We start from the raw sequence: 20,268 nt of genomic DNA, 5'->3' as shown, positions 1-20,268 counted from the left end.
TGTTATGTGCATTTTAATTTATTGAAAATAGAGTCTTCTCTCATGCAACCCATCACAGCCACAGCTTCCCTTCCATTCACTTCCCCTAGCTCCCCCACCTTCCCTCTTCCCCAAATTCACTCCTCTTCCATTCCCTTTTCACAAAAGAGCAAATCTTCCAAAAGACGAGAGCCAAACAAAGTAAAACAGGCTGTAGTCCTTTGGAGGCCTGCTTTTCTCTGAAAAATACATCATTTTAAAAGCAGATTTCTAGAGCTGAAGTGCTGTGTGAACAAAGCGCTCCCCAAAGCCCAACAGAGTCACCTCTCCTAGGTTCCCTTCACAATCCATGCCTAACAAGCTAAGAGGAATATACCCATCCTTTCATCTGAGAGTCAATTATTCAAACGTAGCCATTGCGCACCTGTCATAAATATGGAGACGTTTGAAAAAACTAGTTTATTTGTATTTGGCAAGCAAGAAAACCACATGGGAAGAAAATAAATCTCAAGTCTACTCAAGTAATATTTAAATCTCTTAAATATTGCCTGTTTGTTCTCCATATTGTGATGTGAGCTGGACAAAGATAAAAAAGCAAATACTTATTGAAAGAATTTCATTCACAGGGCCAGAGAGACAGCTCAGTGGTTAAGAGCACTGGCTGCTCTTCCAGAGGCCCTGAGTTCAATTCCCAGAAACCATGTAGTGACTTGCAACCATCTGTGTTGGGGTCTGATGCCCTCTTCTGGTCTGTGTGGAGAGATGACTCAGGGGTTAGAAGCACTAGCTGTTCTTTTAGAAGACCCAAGTTCGTTTCCCAGCACCTGAATGGTGGCTCACAACCACCAGTTCCGGGAAATCCAATGCCTACTTCTGACCTCAGCAGGCATCGAACATGCAGGTAGAACACTCATATACAGAAAGTAATAAAAATGATAACAAGATAATTTTTAAAAAAGAACTCCATCCAAAGACTTCTCAGTTTAATATGTAGGGAATGTCTCTTTACGTAAGTGATTCTATAAGCTCTGGGCATCTATGACTCACAGAGACAGGTCAGCAGAAGAGAGAATTAACCACAGATGCAAACCTAGGAGTGTTTCATGAAGACCAAGATTTGGTAGGATGAGTAATAGTTCACAGACATTCTTAAGCTTTCGAGAGCACAGGTTGCTTGTGTGTGTGTGTGTGTGTGTGTGTGTGTGTGTGTGTGTGTGTGTTGTTAGTTTGTATTTTTGCTGATCAAATAGAGACAAAGTCAAATTTGGTCATCTAAAAGCCAGGGGTTATCTTGTTTCACAAGGCCAGAATCATTCCAGATGTTTCTTTTGTGGGTAGGATCTTATTCCTCCCAGATTGACCAAAACCCTGTTCATTTCCATGGGAGGGGTTCTGATTGTCTCCACACATCTGCAGTCTGAGAGCTCTTTGTAACACTTGCTTCTCAGTACCACAGGGTGTCACTATTAAAAACTTGCCTCCCAACCAGAGAAGCTGGCTTGTTTTGCATGGATTCCTTGCTCACCCACAAGAATCTCAAGCCCCTCCTTTTATTTCTCTGAGGAAGGGAATTTTCACCCTGAATCCCAGAGTCAGTCTCACCAAAAGTGTCTGTCTCTCATATCCCAGATTATATTTTGATGCTTACCCCTTCAAAGGGGCATTAGCACCACCCAATTCTTTATCAGCCCTGGGTCTGGATAGCTCAGTACCTGTCATGTAATTAATCTCCTCTCTCATCCAATCTGACATAAACATAAAGTCTAAACATAAAACTAAGGCTACACTTGTTTCTTTACTTAATAACCAGAGCCTCAGAATTCTCACTAATCTCCTGTCATAGATGACAATGAAAGACAGGCACATTGTGGAACTGACAGCTTGTACTTAATAAGATGTTATTAGATGAAGGGAGCAAAGAGGGGACACCTAGGAGACTATGAGGTCTCTGCTTCTACAATTTGATGGTTGGGACTCATTCTCCCCAAAAGTGCAAAGAGTAGCAATTGCTACTTCAGTTTTAAATTCATTTCTACTAAGATTCACTGTGGACCTTGGTAGGACTTCTCTTTAGAGGTAACCTGCATTGTCCAGTTGTCAGATCTTGAGAATTATCTTAGTTTTATCTTTTATTGCTTTGATAAAACATCCTGACAAAAACAACTTAGGGTACAAAGGGCTTATTTTTAGCTCACAGTTCTGCTATGGCATATCATAGCATGGAAGTCACACAACAGGATCTTGAGGGAGTTGATAAAATCCACAATCAACACCTAAGGACAATTCTCTGCCTAGGCAATGGGGACAGCCACAGTGGGCAGGTTTCCCTGCCTAGGCAGTGATGTCACCCACAGTGAGCAGGTTCTCCCCACCATAATTAACACAATCAAGGTAATTCCCCAGATCTGGAAGATCCTTCATGGACATTTTCTTCCCAGGTGCTTCTAGATTGCATCGAGTTAACAATTAAACTGGAGCAAACCCACCAGCTAAGGAGTGAATGAGACCAGCTACAAGGAGAGTCTAAAATCAGTAGATGGCTGGATCCAGATGCCATCACTCAAGCCAAGAGACTGATGAGTGTCATCATGGCCAAGCATGGGTAGGGTTTTAAGAGGAGGGGCTTCACAGAAATAATCCATATGCCATTTTGCCACAAAGGGGACAAGGGTAGGTCTGGTGATGTATCTGATTGGAATGTATGTCATATTACACATGTAGACACAATCTAAGTATTTTTTGATTCAGAAATTAAAAAGTCTTACAGAACTCAAGCATGGTGATACTAGTCAGAAATCCAGTCCTTGGGAGATAGACGTAAGAGGATCAGGAATTCAAGCTCAGCCTTGGCAACATGGAAAATTTGAGGGTAAGATAGGTTATATGAGATTCTCTCCCTCCTATGATGAAAATGTTTTACATATGAGTACTTTGTCTTATTCCCACTGCAAACTTGCCAACTCAGTTCTCTCCCAGTCTTACTTGCCTTAGCTATGTCTCCAAGTTTCTTACCTAGCCTCCCACTCCCAGTGTATTTCTATGTCAGTACAAGACGAGAAAATACAAATTGCCCTGTTTCTCTCCTTGATTCATGAGAGCTATGCTGTTTGAAACACTATTCTGTACTTTGCTTTCTCCACATATGGAACTTTCCCAGCTACATGCTTGAAACATGTCTGTTCCAGTGCAGAGGAACAATAATCCCAGCATACCTACTCTGCTGGGTATCAGGAAATGCAAGAAAAAAATCATCAGAGGCTTGCTTTGACTTTCCAAAGTAAGGTTGCACAGAACTGAAATGCAAATAAATGCCCTCTGATTTTAATCATATTTCAAGGACAAATATTTGCAAAAGAACAACACTCATTTTCCCCGACGGAGAAACAAATAATCTTTTATTAGCCATTCTCCCAGTATGTACTGGGGTATGCATTGTTCTGGGCTTGGCTGGCTGCTGTGGGAAGGATCAGCAAAGCAGATGGGTCACTTTCTCTGGTCTCTGTGCCACCAGCACCATCAGGGTAACCCTGTGGTGGTTTAACACTCATTGTCCCAATAGTCAAGTAATCAATCTTCTTCATGTGATGACCTACCTTTTCCCTTGCCTAAATGACTTTTGTGTTCCACTGTGTACAAGGTCAAGTCTAACTTTGGCTTGGATCCTCCAGTCCTTGATATATACCAAGCTCTTGTCTCACCTTCCCTGGCTCCCTCTGCTCTAGCCATACTGGGTGTTCTCTGTGGATAAAGGGGAAAAACAAAATCAGACAGTTCTGTCTGTCTAGTTTGGGGGAATTTTGCCTGCCCCTTTCATTCTGGAATGTTCTTCCCCATTCATTACCATCACCTTTGGCTGTAATTCTTGCAAGTGTCTTTCCCTCACAGCTCCCTTATACAATCAGACATTCTAGCCCATATGAATTACTGCAGCCTAGTCTAATAGAAGACTCGGTTTCCAACTCCTTACACTGGTTCCACTTTTAAGAAAGGTCTGTCACCTGGAACAAGTAAGACACAAGAACTTCTTGACATAGTCATGGTGAGATGATGTATTCCCAAGCAAACTTCTCGCTGAAGAATGGGCAGTAGATGGGAGTTCGCTTATGTTTTCCCATTGTTCTTATTTTTTCCATGGACCTACTTGGCATACCTCTGAACTCTCAGAGTTTAGCATGAAGAACATGTGCAAATGATGGCCCAATGACCATTGCATATTTAGTAATAGTAGTATGGGTCACTTCCTGCTTTCAGACCATTTATTTATTTATTTATTTATTTATTTATTTATTTATTTATTTAGGTGTGTACTTGTTGCATCCCCTACTTCTCCCAAGTTTAATATCTCTCTCCCCTGGGGTCTGAAAGAAACCTTTCCTTCTAACTGCATTGCTATCTTGGCTCTGGAGGACAATCCCCGTTTGGAGACTGAGCATGCTCCTGGACATCTTGGGCTGGTTGGGGACAGACTTCTTTGGCCCAGCATCTTGCGCCCTCCACAGGCCGGGCCGGCAGGCAGAAGAGCCTGCGAGCAGGCGGGGTTTGGCGGCAGGACAGCCTGGCGCGCCTAGGCTCTTCTGGCCAACAGAGGTGGGGGACTAGAGCGGCGCCTCCCAGCTAGTCGCGCAGCCTAACCCGGTACGCAGAGGCTGCAGGAGCAGAGCTGAGCGGCACGGAGGGCTCTCTAGGCCTTGAGCGCGCTCTGTGTGTTACTGGAGTCTGGCCTTAGGTTCTTGCTTGGAAGGAGAGCAAGGGCGCTGGAGGTGAGACCCAGCCACAGCTCAAGTGCAGGCTCCCAGTCTTCTCCTAAGCGGGGGAAGAATTCCCTTAACCACATTCACTACCTTGCCTTGGGCACCTTAGCTTGGGCTGCCAGGAGGCCGCGGTGGCCGGGCAGCTGTTGCACCAAGAGAGGGGGCAGCTGCGGAGTTCCATAACCATAGCAACCGCATCAGCACCACGGCGGCAGTGGCAGTGGTGGCGGCGGCGGCGGTGAGGGCAGCATCCGCTTGCTCCTCCTCCAGGCAGCCTCTGAGTAGAGACCTGAGACAGAGCTCGCAGGTGCTGCCGACTCCTTGGTCCGCCCACAGTCGCTGCCAGTGTTGGTTGCTGGAAAAGGAGAGAAGAAGAGAACGGGACCAAAGCTGGAACAGGGCCCTGTAGAGGTGAGAGAGAGCTCTGCAGTGGGAGACAGGTAGGTGAAAACGCTGTGGGGGTCACCAGCTGTAAAACTCTTTCTGTGGCAGTGACGTTTCTGGAAGTGTGGCTGCTAGTTGGATGGCTTTCTATTACTGAATGGGGATTCTTCCGCGATTTTTTTTTTATATCTTAATCTATTTTTCCCGCAGATATCTCTGTCCTCTGATCTTGCCCCACATGTGGGCATGCCTTGAGAGACAAGGACCATTAAATGTGACTGTGTGAATGTGGTGGTCCTAAGGGGATTGTTCAGACCTGTCCAGGTCCCCCTGAGCCACTGGACTCAGGACAGGCTCAAAAGAAAACCTTATAAAGGTGGAGGGGCTGTGGTCTCTGTTCTATGTGGGGCAAGCTGACTCAGAGACCATCTCTTTTGGGGGTGGGGAGCACTATAGTTCAGCTGTGGCATGGAAAGGGACTATAACACATAGCAGCCCTTCCTATGGACAGCCCGCTTTAAACACAATCACTGCAGGGAATGTTTAGGCAAGGTAGTAGTAACTATTAAGGTTTGAGGTATGCCTGAAGTTTACTGTTCTATACATAAGATGTTTTTGGTCACTGGGGGATTGGATGTTAACAGAAATAAATTTTTAACCAGAATAAAACGAGAACACCCCTTTTCTCTTCACCTACTTTTCCCTCCCTCCCCCATGCCAGCAAAACAAACACTGGATGGTGTTAGAGACACCCTCTGGCCCTTGGCTACTGATGAACTATCCTACTTTCAGACAACTGAAGAAGAGAACTCCACTTTAACCCATCATATAAACCAGGAGGGCAATGTTTTCCACTAGGCTCCAGTGCTCTTAATGTTAAGTTTGTTTTAAACCCTGGATGCACCTGAATGTCAACACTGTATGACGGACTGTAGTCTGCATCTTAGGCTATAGCGAGGGCTAGAGTTTGACACATGATTTAACCCAGTTCTGCTGGCAGAAGAACACCAGAAGACCCCAGGAGAGAGAGGTGTGTTGGTTGAGTTATTTGATTCAAAAGCTCTTCATAGAGTTTAGCAGATTTCTGGAGAGTTTCTAGGATGGATAGCCACTGACTGTGAAAGGGTTCTCCTTTTATATCTTAGCCTCGGGGGACTGTGGTAAGTCCCAGTTAAAAGGGTATGTTCTTTAATTGGGCTTTTAATTTATGATGTAGTTATGTTACCCAAGAGGATGTGATCTAGCCAGCATTTCATCTGGGTATTTATGCCACGATGAGGACAATATATTATAGGGAAATGCTACATTGTAGTATAGATGAAAGAGGGCATGATTCTGGAATCAGAAACAAACAGGTCTGAACTCTGGTTTCATCATACCTGTTGTATGACCTTGAATTGCTCCTGCCTTATTGGGATTTTTTTTTTCATCCACAGAATGTGATGCCAGCAATCCTTAGAGTTTGGTAGCCTCTCATAACAATAAAATGTAATGGCAGAGGATACAAATGGGGAAGGATTTTAAACCCTTACGTATGACTAATGCAATTTTAAGGAAGTCATCATTTTCTAAAGAAAAAAAAAACCTCCTTAGATTAGCAAGGCATTACACCTATGGAAATAGTGAAACTATTAGTCAGTGAGTCGTGGCTGGGATATTGTCTTGTTCCAGAAATACCTGGGCAATATAAGGAGGGCTTTATGGGGGGAAACACTGCGTGTCCTCCTTGTTTATGGCTGCTGAAGGTCAAGTGCTAGCTTTGCCATGGAAAGTGGTGCTCCTCTCTCCCCAAACAGTGTTTGTTCTGTGTATCACAAGGGGGACCAAGCATCGGATAGTGTAAAGAGATATTTTCACAAAGTGAGGACTCCGTTTAATGTTGCAGGCACTGTGGAGCCTTCTCTGGCTGCAGTTGTCTCAATCCCACTCTGCTCTCTGATGCCAGATTTATTAGATGAACCTGACCAAATCCGTACAGCTTGATCTCACAGCTGAGGGAACTGCCATCTCTGAAATGAGCCCAGGCTTGGACTCTGTTCTTTTGTGCTTCTGCTTTTGCCCATGCTGGTGTCTCTGCAGAAAGTAACTGTTTCTTACTTTCTTCTCTTTTGTGGCCCAGTTCAAAGGCTCCATCATATCTGGAGCCTTCTCTGATCCTCTCCTCTGCTTCCTTGCCACTCTGTACCTGATGCGACCGACAGACTGTGCTGTGTCACCGCTTGTTAAATATCACTTCTCCCTAGACTCTATGCTCCATGAGGGCAGGGGCCTCTCCTCCCCTGCCTCTCCTGTGATCCCACACCCTATGGTGCTGAGAGAATGAGCCATCAATTTGGCCACCTGTCCTGAAGGAGACCTCACAAAGCCTGTGCCTTTTTTCCAGTGAAGCAAACACAAGCCTAGTCATGAAATGTTCATTTCTTTACAAGGGGCACTTTAGAATTGTTGGAATTCTGATGCTAAAAATGATTTCATATAATATTTGCTGAATATCTCAGACTTGGATTGTATTTCTCCTCCTTCTATTTCCCTCTTTTGACTCAGCTTTCATATCCTGGAAAACCATATAACCTGGCTTCAGGAAGCCTATAATTGAACCCAGGTCCTAAGAGGACTGAAAGCTAGGGTGTTAGGCTCTCCTTTGCCTCAGTTTCCTCATTTGTAGCACATGGTCGTTGAAGTCAATCTCACAGTGGATGCTGAACACTTGGAGTAAAGTAGTAGCTGTGCAAAAAGGAAAAAAAAGGAATAAAAAACCTTCCCATGATCCATAGAGTACCCGGAAAAAGCTCATGCTCTCTTTTTCTTTATTTCTCTGCTAGAAAATGAGCAACATCGCTGGGCTTAATTGCACAGCATCAGATGAGATACACTCCAAAAGCTCTGTCTCCTCTTCCTGTTAGCTTACTGTGACCTTCAGTAAATCATTGTATTCCCTTGGCTACTTGCCTTCTCTGTAAGGTATCATAATGATGGTTACGTTCTAGGAAGGTAACCTCAGAAGATGTAAAGTAAAAATGAAGTAAAAAGCAACACAAACAAACAAACAAACAAAAAATAGTGGCATGTGACTTCACAGTGAAAAGTATAGTTGCCAATTATAGAAGGTTTCAGAATTATTTTAAATGCCCTAAATCCATTTCTTTGCTATATTTCATCTACAAAAGAGACACTGTAATTGAGGGTGGGAGGGAAAGAAGGGAAGAGGAAAGAAGGAAAGAAAAGAGGGAGAGGGAGAGAGGGAGAAAAGGGGGGAGAGAGGGGAGAGAGGGGGAGGGAGGGAGAGAGGAGAGAGAGGGAGAGAGATTCCTTTTGGCTAGATGTGGGAGTCTGAGGGGGGTTTACAATTGGCTGTGGCTCTGATTCAGGAGTGGGTTCTGACTCTGACATCACTTTGCTTAAAGGACTGTTGACTTGTCCCTCATTTCCAGACCTTGGATTCATAATCCTTAAACAGCCTGGAGGATTTCAATATCCCTGCTTAACTCTCTTTCCATGCTCAAGTCGTTGACCTATGCTCTTTACTGAGGTTACATCTCCAGTCTTCTATCTTTGGTCCTCCATCCATCCTTTCCTTCAAACCTCACAACGTGCTCAAACTCTACACTTTAATTCCTGATGCCACTGCAGCCATGAGGAACCTTTTTCTTCCCTTGTGAGGCAAGGATATTGAATGTGAGGTTTGGCTTTTGGGATCAGTTGGATATCTCATTCCACCTCCCCTCCAGGTAAAATGTTTTGTTACATTGTCCAGCCTACAAGAACTTCTTTATTTAATTAACTGGCAAGTGTATATGTGAAATCAAATATTATTTGAGAGAATTAGTGGGAACTCATGGCATCGCTGTTGTTTTGGGTTTCCTGGAACATGCTGGGGGCTCAGCAATGCTGAGTGCCTTTGCCAAAACATGAGTGATTTTTAGGTGGCTGCAGAGATATCTCTGAAGTTGTAGCAAAGGATGGCCCTCATGTTACAAAGTAAACTGACACTATGAACCGGTGCTCTGTGGTCCTCTCCCTTTGGTGTAGATGGAGTAGGATCTTGATCATTTTGTGTGAGGACATTATGGAAACTTCCTTGCCCTCTCTCCTTCCCCATGTCAGGCCGAGGTTCCACTCTGAGCTGTGAAAAGACCTTTTAAATAAACTAAATGTTTATGGGTATCAGACATAGAAACTAAGAAGAATGCACCAAGTAATGTTCAAGGTTATAGGAGTCAGGGGAAGGACCTTCTAACCATTTCCCCGGAAAGGCTATAAAGGCTGGATTTGTATAGCAGAGGAGGTCTAAGCTCAGGTGGGAAAGAATTTGTATATGGAGAATGGAGGGGAGGCAAATGAGTTTAGGGAGGGATACAAAAATGGAAGGAGTGCTACAAAGGAAGTATAAGGCAGGGCTGAGGTATAAAGTGTTGTCAACTGATGTTGGTAAGACATGAAGAGGTGGCATCACAGAGCATCCATAAACTAGCCTCCAAAGATCTCCCTTTCTTCTGAAGGTCATGGCAAACGATGGAAAGATCAGCAGTTGTGCAGAATGCTCTCATCTCTTCAGCTGCAGAGTGGAAGAGAGATTAGAAAAGCTAGATCAGATGAAACACAGGATGTCCTGATAGGTCAGCTTGCAGGTGAGAGTTGTTGCAGTCAGGCAGTGGGGGTGGGGATGCTGAGAATAGGAAGTAACTAGCATTATGAAAAGGGTGCAAGGGAAGTGAACGTAGGACCTCATCTCTCAGATGGATGTCTTGGTGGAGCTCTATAGGGTCTGGGAAGCACTGAAGGAAAAGGAGGGAAAGGCACAGTCGTCGTTCTGGTTACTTTTTCAGAATTACTACAATGACTCTGTGCCTGGTCCTTTTACTCTTAACCTGAACTAATCAATCAGGCTCTGAGCTAGCATGCTGGCCTGCCTGGTGAGCCTATGATTCATAACTGGCTAGATGGCTGGAAAATTAAAATCAGATTTGATAAACCAAAGCCCTTCTGTGCTTTTATAACTCAGATTGAAAGCTGAAACCTATTCTCTGAACCTTAACCCTATTTCCACTCTAAGTCAGACCCTTGCCATAGCCTCTATTACTGTCCCCACCTGTCACAACATTCGCTTTTAACTTCTGACCTTCCTGCCCATATTCAGCAGACCATGGAGCTGCATCTTTCTGGGATCCTCCTTTCTTCCATAAGCAAATGGTTGTCCACAACCTATTCTGGTTATAGTGTCATTTTTCATCTACTTCTGAACCAAGACTCTTCTTTGCTATACCTTTCTGTGGGGTACTTTAAAAAATTCACTGTGGGACTTCCATTGGTAGAACAAATTCTCTTAAGTGACAGTTGCTCAGTTTATGTGTATTAAATAAATCAATTAATGAATGAATATAACATTGGCTTCTGGGGACTCCCAGAAGTATAACAGGTCTTCTCATGATGTGAGCTGAGTGCACTGCTGTTCAGTGAATAAATTTATGTATGAGTACAAACTTTCTGGACTCTAAGGAAGTGAGGAGTCCAACATTTAGAATGATTCAGAAGACAAACAATAATATTCTCAATAATAAATTAAACCATTATTCATTAATGTTATATCTCTCTGATGTACTATGAATGTCCTGGCAGTTGGATCCCAAGACCACCCAGACTAAATGCTTCAGAAGACATTTACTGAGTCATAAAAACCTAAATGAATCCTGTTGGAAGAGCTCTGGCTTGGCATTCATTGGGAAGTCTGACTACTTTGTGCTTACTCTTCCTCTATTTTAGACATTTTTTTCCACACCAATCTTTGATGTCTTACCTTATATTTTAATAAAACTTACAGTTTTTCTTTGTTTGGTTGTATGATGCAGGGAGATTGTTTCTTTTCCCCTGAGAGCTCTCTTTCTAATTTTGTTTTGCTAAGGCAGATGTTGAAGTCATGTCACAGTCTCTAAGCTCATGGTCTGCAGCTATGGGGGATTGGCAAGGATACCAAAGAGAAGGGGTATGTACCATCCTGAGTCATGAGTGAGCATTGAGCACATAACTCTTCCAGAGGCAAAGCCATGTGTTTCTCTCTGAGGGAGCATTTTTCTAGACCACAGATCCCAGCAGGAAGTTTCTGAACGGACATGAGATACAGCTCAAATGGCAAAGACAATTCTGACTCTATCCTCCTGACTCTGACTCTTACAATCAGGTGTGCCTCCTGGTAATGTCTTAAGGAAAGGATCCTATGAGGCCTTCACTGACTTCACAGCTCCTCTCCTTCTCCCCAACAGTCAGTTAAATCCCGAAACTTCAGCTTTGACTTGAATATTTGAATTTTTTGTGCTTAGATATTTACTCTTCTTGAGCTGTATTTTAACAAGTTTAGGATATCGGGTCACCTTCTATTAGAAGCCTAGTATGGAAAAAAATAGATAAGAGCATAAACATCACAGTTCAGTTAGCACATGTTTGCCTCTCTTGCACAAAGCCCTGGCTTTGGTCATCTGTAAAACACACACACACACACACACACACACACACTCTCTCTCTCTCTCTCTCTCTCTCTCTCTCTCTCACACACACACACACACACACACACACACATATACAAAACATGAAACAAAAACCCACACATAACTATTTAAACATCTAAGACAGTCTGAAACCGATAATCTAGTGCTGACTCTGAAACAAACTGTGCCCCTCAAGTAGGAATATCATCCCTCTAGGGTAATTTTTCCAACTTGTACTGTGAATAAGCTTGGCTACCAGGACTCATGTGGTCCACATCCATTTCCTGAGTGTACTTTATGACCCTTATTCTATTCCAGAAGCTTAGGGGGCTGTATATAATGTTTCTTACCTTAAGAAATATACAATGAGGAGAAACAGAGTGGAGGTCAGTCACTATGGTCAGTCACATTAGAGGCTCTTGCAGAGCACTATGACAGGAAATTAGAAGGATATCCAATTTCAACTAGGTGCTGTGGGAGGCTTCTTGGAAGGAAAGGTATCTAAAAAGGGATAGGGATGGCAAGTAGACATTATATAGACAAATATGGAGGTGTGAGGTGTTTCAGATAAAGGATAAAACCAGTGTAGGGACCATGAGTTGCATAGGGCAAGGCACACTGAAGAATGAATGTAAGGGTGTAAAGTACTTCAGGTAGGCTTGAGTCAAGGATTGATAAAGCAAAAGGCAGGGTTAAGCACCGAATCAAACAGGGTCATGAGCACCTTACGGAGGAATTTAGTTCTGTCTGGATGTGAATGTGAGTTGTGGGCAAATTTTACAGTGACAAATACAGCTAAATATTTATTATTCGAGGCTTTCCATTCTGTCTGAAGTATAGAGAATACATTGAGAGAAGATAGGAGGTGTGGAGGCCAGAGCCAGTGGCTGAATTGGGAACTGCAGGGTACATGGAAACAAAGATGCTTCAACTCATGAAGGCAGTTGGGGTGGAGGCAGTACTAGGAACTTGAGATGAGTTAAGTCAGTGGCTTTTCTAGAAGACTCAATATACCAGGTGGGAGAGAAGACGATGATGACAGCCGTGTCCTTGCACATAGGATTTGTTGTTGACTTTGGTTGGGAGGCATATGGCTGAACTGGAAGGTTTTAAGGGGGAAGTTATGAATTCTCTTTGAAAAAGTAATTTAAAGTCTCTGAGGGCATCCATGTATATTTTAGGTAAGTAGAGATAAATTATAAAACTCAGAAAGTTCTTGGATGAGTAGGTAGAATAAAGAAGCCATGGGCAGACATTAGTTGAGAGAATAGGGATAGAAGTGACCATCCCAAGGAAGTCAATAAAGAGAAGTACACAGAGTGAGGAAGGAACTCCCGATGACCCAGTCCTGGCTGAGGAGTTAATGGCAATTGACAGCCCTTGAGGGTGGGACAGACATTTTTCTCTGAGAGAGGTAGTTATTGGTAAGTTGCTTATTTTGAATGATGCCCTTCACATATATGGGCATATGAATACCAGTAATTAGACTTAATGAGTTATAAAAGAGACCTGACAGGAGATGAAAAATATTTGTGGGAAGCTGGGAGCTGGAGGGATGGAGGGACTGAAAGGAGGTGACCAGTACATTATACAATATACAACATGAAAATTTAAAATGACATAACAGGTATTTAAATAAATACATTTCCACTGATGAACTTCTAAAGTACACAGAATTCCCTAAGTTAAAACATTGGCATTATTTGGGGAGATGAGAAAACCAAGAATGGAGGTGGTGGACAATAGAGAGTAATGTGGAGGTCAATATGATCAAAGTATATTACATACATTTATAAAAGTCACAAACTCATGAATTTCTAAAATTAATATATGATAATAAAATTTGTAACTATTTAAAAGAAAACCCCTCTTCTAAACCTATAGGTCTCTGTCTCTTCCCATCCAGAATGAAAATCAAAAGTGAATTTCCCTCCTATGTAAGTTTCATTTTGTCTCATCATGATGAAACCACTGTCAGGGTTGCACTGTTTCTAAGGTCCCTGTAGCTCATTTCTTCCCTTATCCAGGCCCTTTATTCATAGAGCTCTCTCTGGAAGCTTCTCCACGATTCTAGGCACAGGAGTTACTTTGTAGTGTTCATGGTTGTATTATCCTCTGAAGTTGTATTACAGATGTATTAAATTGTTTTCTTAGTGACTCTCCCTTACGAGGTGACAAGAATACGGATGCCAGGACTTTGCTGTGTTTATAGCTGCACCAAACACTCAAAAAGTGCAATAATTATAAAAACTATAGGTAATTAACACTAGAAATATCCAATAATATAAAATACTGCTTTCTATTTTCAGTTTAAAAATCAGTAACCACTGCTCTGCTGAAGTGAAGTTTAGCACAGCTTGGTTAGGGTGGGCATTTGGTCCAAAGGTACACTAAAGCCTGGTCCCAGATATGGTGGCTCCTTCCTCTGGGACAGCAGCCATCCCTGCCTGTGTTCCCTGCCAACTCTGGCAAATGTCTATCAAGTTGCAATTTAATAGAAGAGATACTAATCCCTCATGACCTAGAATAAGGTGGACTGAGCCGTAAAGCAGATGACTGCTACCCGTGATACTGCTTTGCCCAGAGACAGGTGTTTTAGCATTTCCTGGGAGTTGTCTCCTATTGAGACCAGTAAGTATGGAGCACTAGTTCAGCACCCTGTTCTACTTAATCCAAAGATAAGAGCCATGTCCTCCTGGATAGTGATTCTGAATCTTAATAATGTCAAGGATCCTTTGAACATGTGATAAAATACACAATCATTTTTCTCAGAAAAATTAAACAAAAAAAAATCCTATTAAACCTTAACAGAGTCATCACAGAGTCCCCAATTTCCTTATAGTTAGTTTCCAGGAAAGGATATATTTTCTACCACAGGGATGCACTTCCTTCGAACTGTGACTATTCATATATGTATATCATGTAGTGGATGCATTCTTAGTGCCAACATAGCATGTCTTCTGAATGTACATAGCACAGGGGTATGTTAACAAAAAACATCTTTAGAGGAAAGCGTGTTTTGGATAAAAATCCCTGTTTCAACTAGAGTTACCAATTACTCTATCTTTCCTAGGACTGTACAGTTTGTAAATGGTATGTTGGGAAGTCTACTCAGTCCTGGATAGCACAGCTGGAGAGGTCACCCTAGTTCTGATACTTGTTCTCCCAGGGACCCTAGGCAGCACCTTGGTTTCTGTGGAAGAATCTTGTTAATCTGCACCTTTGATCAGATCTCTGAGACATATAGCCAGAAATAGGGTTCCTGAGAGTGAGTCACGGAAGTTTTCTCTTTGTCAAAAAGGCCAGGGAATTAGAGAGGTACAGAAAGAAAGAAAATTAGAGAGGGAGGAAAAGAGTGAGTGAGAGAGAGAGAGAGAGAGAGAGAGAGAGAGAGAGAGAGAGGGTGAGAGGAGAGAGGGACACGGTACACATGTGTTTATAGCTTTGGTCACAGCCAGATTGTTCATAAGACTCTGAATCTCACTGGCCCATAACACAAGGAGCCAGAATTATGTGATGATCTATTGGACTGTCTTTGGCCACATTTCTTCTCAAGTGTTTCTGGGAGACGTTGCCATCAGCCAGGAACAATTCTCAGAAGAACACAGTAACTATGTTCTGTTTGTTATGCACTGACACAAAAATTCTGTGAAGAGTACATAGTAGAGAAACCCTCACATGATAAACTGTTTCAATGGGAACTTGCCCAGCCTGCTTTTGGCACAAACTAGACCCTTAGGGGAACCTTTGAGAAAGTCATGTAAATACCTGTTGTTACACAAAGGTTCCCCTAGCCTTTGGAGTGCCTGGAAGCCAAGCCACATTGCCATATCTTCTTTTTCCATTCTCACAGCACTGTTCTCTGCTTGTCCCCCCAAAGCATGAATGCAAATAAGAAGGAAATATTATCATTTGCTGAAAACATAGATGGAGGCACTGATAAATGAAAGAATTCAGCACATATATAAAAACATCTGCCTGGGTCTGATTCTATGTATAAACTTACTGTTTGGGAAAGAATACCCCAATTTCTTGCCCAATGCCAGTCAGCCAGCCCCAAAAACTACATATAAGTGGCATATGAACTGAACAGGTTATATATATATATATATAATATATATGTATATATATAAATGTATGTATATATATGTGTGTGTGTGTATCAATACTTGTTACGCAATAACAATTTTTTTAAAGGACGGAGGGATATATGAGAGGATTTGAAGGAAGGGAAAATGGAAAGGAGAAATTTTATAATTAAACTACAATCTCAGAAAAGACATTAAAAGAGTTTAAGGCAACTGAAAAGAACAGAACTATAAAGAAAACCCTGAGGGTAGACAAGAGAATGGGAAGGGAGTGGTCAAGTCTTATAATTATCATAGGTGCCTCCGAAGTCCTACTAGATGAGCTCTGTGCCATGCTCAAGTCCACCTTCCCAGCACAGGAAGCTTCTCCTCTATCCTGCTTGGTGACAATTGTGCACATATCAGGCATTACATGTCAGTTAACCTATGGGCAGTCATCCTAATTCTTCTCTGAGCATACTTGTTGAATTTTGCTATTCTGGGATTCCATTGCTACTCCAGGCCAAATCTTTTTCTCTCAATTCATTATATGTCTCTCTTTATAGCTGCTTTTCTTGCTCTATAGTGCCCTCCCCTCATCTGTGGATTCAGCAACAATCTTCCAAAAGTCCTGGTTAGAATCTCAGATCTCCCTGGGTTATCCAGCACATAAATGTATTATTTATCTTATATTAACTGAGGTTTCTTTACCCATGTAGCAACCATAATTTGCATCTCACATGGGACTGTTATTAGCAGCAAAATAGCACAACTAAAACTGAACAAAATCTTTTATAATTCAAGGTGCTTGGGGGTGGGGGTAGTCGATGTTTGCCCTGATTAAAGAGTGGCTTGAACACTAGTCATCAGAAGACAGAGGCAACATTTTACTCTTTAAAATGATTTATTTTATATGTATTGTTGCTTGCCTGCACATGTGTGTATTGACTATGTGTGTACAGTGCTCCAGAAGACCAGAAAATAGTGTTGTGGTTCCTTGCACTGGAGTGGCAGAGAGTTTGGAGGTGCTATGTGGGTGCTAGGAGCTGAAGACGAGTCCTCTGCAAAGGTAGCATGTGCTCTGAACCACTGAGCCACCCCTCCAGACCCTGGAGCCAGAAACAAGGCTCTGAAGTCACACTTTTCCTCAAATGGCTTATCTCATAGGATAGGCTATGGGGTAGCAGTGTTTGTTAGGTAGGACCTTGGACCCTCTGTGTGGCACACTTAGGAGATGATCGTGACTTTGGGGTCTCTAGGGTATCATGTGTAACAGCCCTGAGCTGAGGACATACGCAGAAGCAAAGCAGTGAGTCTTCAAGCAAAAAACTAAGCTATACTCTATTTAGACTTGGCTAGAATAAAGCGGAAGAGAGCTTTCTGAAATAATTCACATCTGACATTGATGAAATTAAATAGGAGAGTATTTTCTATTTGAAAGATTGGATATAAGTTATTTGGAAATGGGTTTCTGGGGCACGCGCCATTGGAACTGAGGTGCTACTGCTGCTGGCAGATGAAATGGTAGCTCTTATGAAACCTTGTTCATTTTAAATGAGAGCATAAAACACACTGAAGAATAAATTACCTCTTCTGTTTGTTTAAAGGAAATATATAAAGATAAGATTATCTTTGAAATCTTGGGGCCAGGGTAGAATCCGTCAAATGTGGTATTTCAGCATGCAAGCTTCTGTTGGCCTTTGGGAGGAATTGGATAGTAATTTATAGAATTGATTGTGAATTACACAATAAGGTTCCCATGCTTTCCTTTGTTTCCTCTTGCTTTTTAAATTGCACGAATATTGGACGTAAAGGAAGCAGCCATAAAATTGTTCTTAAGGGACATTTTAGCCTTGAGTTTTCAAGCTATACTGAAGAGAGGGAAGGAGAAGGCAGATCCTTTTTAAGCCCCTCTGTGTACCAGGGCTGAAGAAGTTTTCCCCTTAGGTAGTGCTCTGTGTTGCACTAGAATGCAACTAGTATGCTACTAGTATGTAGAAACTATTATCAGCCATCATGACAGGTAAGGAGAAGAGGCACCGAGATGGCCAGAACCTGTTCTTAGTTGCACAGCAAACCTGAATGGAAGTGAGAAGCTGATCTCTTAGTACTTTGATGCCCAAAGACATGTTCTTTTCTTATCACTCTAAGACTCTCGTGAAATTTAAAATTTAGTTACTGATAATTTTTTTTTAAAGTGGCTTAAAATCACACAAATGAAACCTCACCATCCGGTTTACCAAGGGTTCTTTACCACTTATCTGGGAATTTAGAGGAAGTGATTAAACCCATGAATAACTTAGGGGAGGTGACTCCTTTATGGGACATGGGTAGTTATTAATGCCAGGTCAGTTGCCAACATCTTTGGGCTGCAAACCTAGCTGCATTGAGAGATAGTTATTAGGATTAACAATAAATAAAGATGGCAATAAATCCAGGGCAAATCAGGTCTTCTGTGTTTATTCAAATTTTCGGCTCTTAATTTTCAATATGTTATTAGTTACTGAGCCAAAAATGAGGGGAAAGCATTCACCGGAATTCATAATCTCCCCTGTCTTTTCTGTTTGTATGGTTTAATTCAACATCCCTCTGGGTGCTTTAATTCAAAATTCCGTGACTAGTGTATATGCTGGAACTTCTGGGATGTCAGTGAAATATATTATGTACACCTAGACTTAATAAAATCAGTATGCCATTTTAAGATGGGTCTCATGGGAAGGTAAAATAGAAGCTAAGTTGGAACAGTGCGGTGTAATGGGCGACAGGCATTGCAGAATTGAGGAATGTGCCCAGGCCTTGAAGTTTCCTTTGAAGAAGTTCCCAGAATCCTGAGTAGTTTGGCTTTTAAGGGCCAGAAGGTGATCTGTCCCCCAAAAGAAACTGGGGGACTCATTGATACCTTTGTCACAATATTATTTTTCACACACACACACACACACACACGCACGCACGTGCACACACTCATGCACACACACACGTGCACACACTCATGCACACACACACATGCACGTGCACACACTCATGCACACACACGCACGTGCACACACTCATGCACACACACACACGCACGTGCACACACTCATGCACACACACACGCACATGCACACACTCATGCACACACACACGCACGTGCACACACTCATGCACACACACACACACACACACACACACACACACGGCACCTTTCATCTCAATATCCATCTCATCTGATAAGCCTCACGCCACCATCGAGGGGTTGAATTTATCACTCTCTTCTGAGGTCTGACAAGACTGGGCTTAGCTGGACCACAGTACATATAGTAAGGTATTGCTGGAACTATCCCCATTCAACTTCACTAGGTACCTTCTTTTCAATCGATGCACTTACACTAACGTAGCAGCACCACAGAGTCTGTGGTTCCTATTGAGATTCAATCTTGATGAATATTTTGTTGGTTTGGATATGATGAGTTGTATTTTCCAGTGTGGGATCTCATGCCCCAAATCTCTCAGAATCAGTGACCTTTTCTGTTTTTTCCACAGTTTTATTTTTTTCTAGGATGTTTTATAGTTGAAATCACACAGTTTTCAGATTGCTTACTTTCCTTAGTAATGTACATTTAAGACTCTTATGTGCCTTTTCGAGAGGTGACAACCCATCTTAGTGCTGAATAATATTTTGTCTTCTGGAGGTGCCACAATATGTTTATCTGTTCATTTACATATTGGTTGCTTCTAAGTTTGGGCGTTTTTGAATAAAGATTTCAAAAATATTTGTGTATAATTTCTACTTTTTAAGATGGACACAGGGGTTCATATAGATTAGATTAGTTCCAAAGGATATGATTGTATATTATATGGTGAACTAAGATGGTATATTAAAAGTGTTCTTGGCGGTTGGGGATTTAGCTCAGTGGTAGAGCGCTTGCCTAGCAAGCACAAGGCCCTGGGTTCGGTCCCCAGCTCTGAAAAAAAAAAAAAGAAAAAAGAAAAATAAAAGTGTTCTTGGCAAACTGTCTTTCATTTATTTTAATCATTTACCCAGCAATGTCAGAGAATCTCTTCATATCCTCACAGGTACTTTAGTATTTATTTTCAAGTTAAGTTTTGCTGACAGCCTGAAGAAAGCAGATGACAATGAAAATTGGTCTGGCAACTTCTGGAGGTATCGTTTATATTGAAGGAACATGTTGAATATTGAAAGGTTCTGAGGTTCTGATGTGGAGGGGGAGGTGGGTTACCTGCAAGAGAATGAAACATCAAGCTAAATATTTCAGAGAAGTAATATGGTGTTTCATTAGAAGCCATCCTCAGAGTCTGTGAGTTGTGGGTGATCTGGGTTGGGTGTAGCACAGCCAATGTTACTGATATCAGGATTGTAGTCGAATTCACAAAATGCATAGGAAAGGATTAACTTCTGCTTTTGTCTCTAAATGCTGGGCTTAAAGGTATGTACCCAGCCTTATATCTAGATTTTCTGTGTGTGTGTGTGTGTGTGTGTGTGTGTGTGTGTGTTTAGTGCATATGAGTGTGCATTACATGTGTGTTTACACATGCATGTGGAGGCCTGAGGTTAATACTGAATGTTCCCTTTCCCTTTTTAGCTGTCTGGTTTTTTGCTTGTTTGTT

The 20,268-nt window shown here is 42.2% G+C and overlaps 1 protein-coding gene across 1 annotated transcript in view; it reads left to right on the top strand.

The window, feature by feature from the left end:
• The first annotated feature begins 4,998 nt into the window (after nucleotides 1–4,998).
• Nucleotides 4,999–20,268, top strand: part of Fam135b (family with sequence similarity 135, member B) — a 270,508-nt gene continuing 255,238 nt past the window's right edge. The window contains 1 exon segment of the mRNA NM_001427631.1: nucleotides 4,999–5,170. The gene's annotated coding sequence lies outside the window, so the exon portion shown is untranslated.

Source organism: Rattus norvegicus, chromosome 7 (assembly GCF_021556685.1).
Source record: "Rattus norvegicus strain SHRSP/BbbUtx chromosome 7, alternate assembly SHRSP_T2T, whole genome shotgun sequence".
Classification (NCBI taxonomy): Eukaryota; Metazoa; Chordata; class Mammalia; order Rodentia; family Muridae; genus Rattus; species Rattus norvegicus.
The sequence above is the reverse complement of the archived record's forward strand: the minus strand, read 5'-3'. Positions and strand labels throughout refer to the sequence as shown.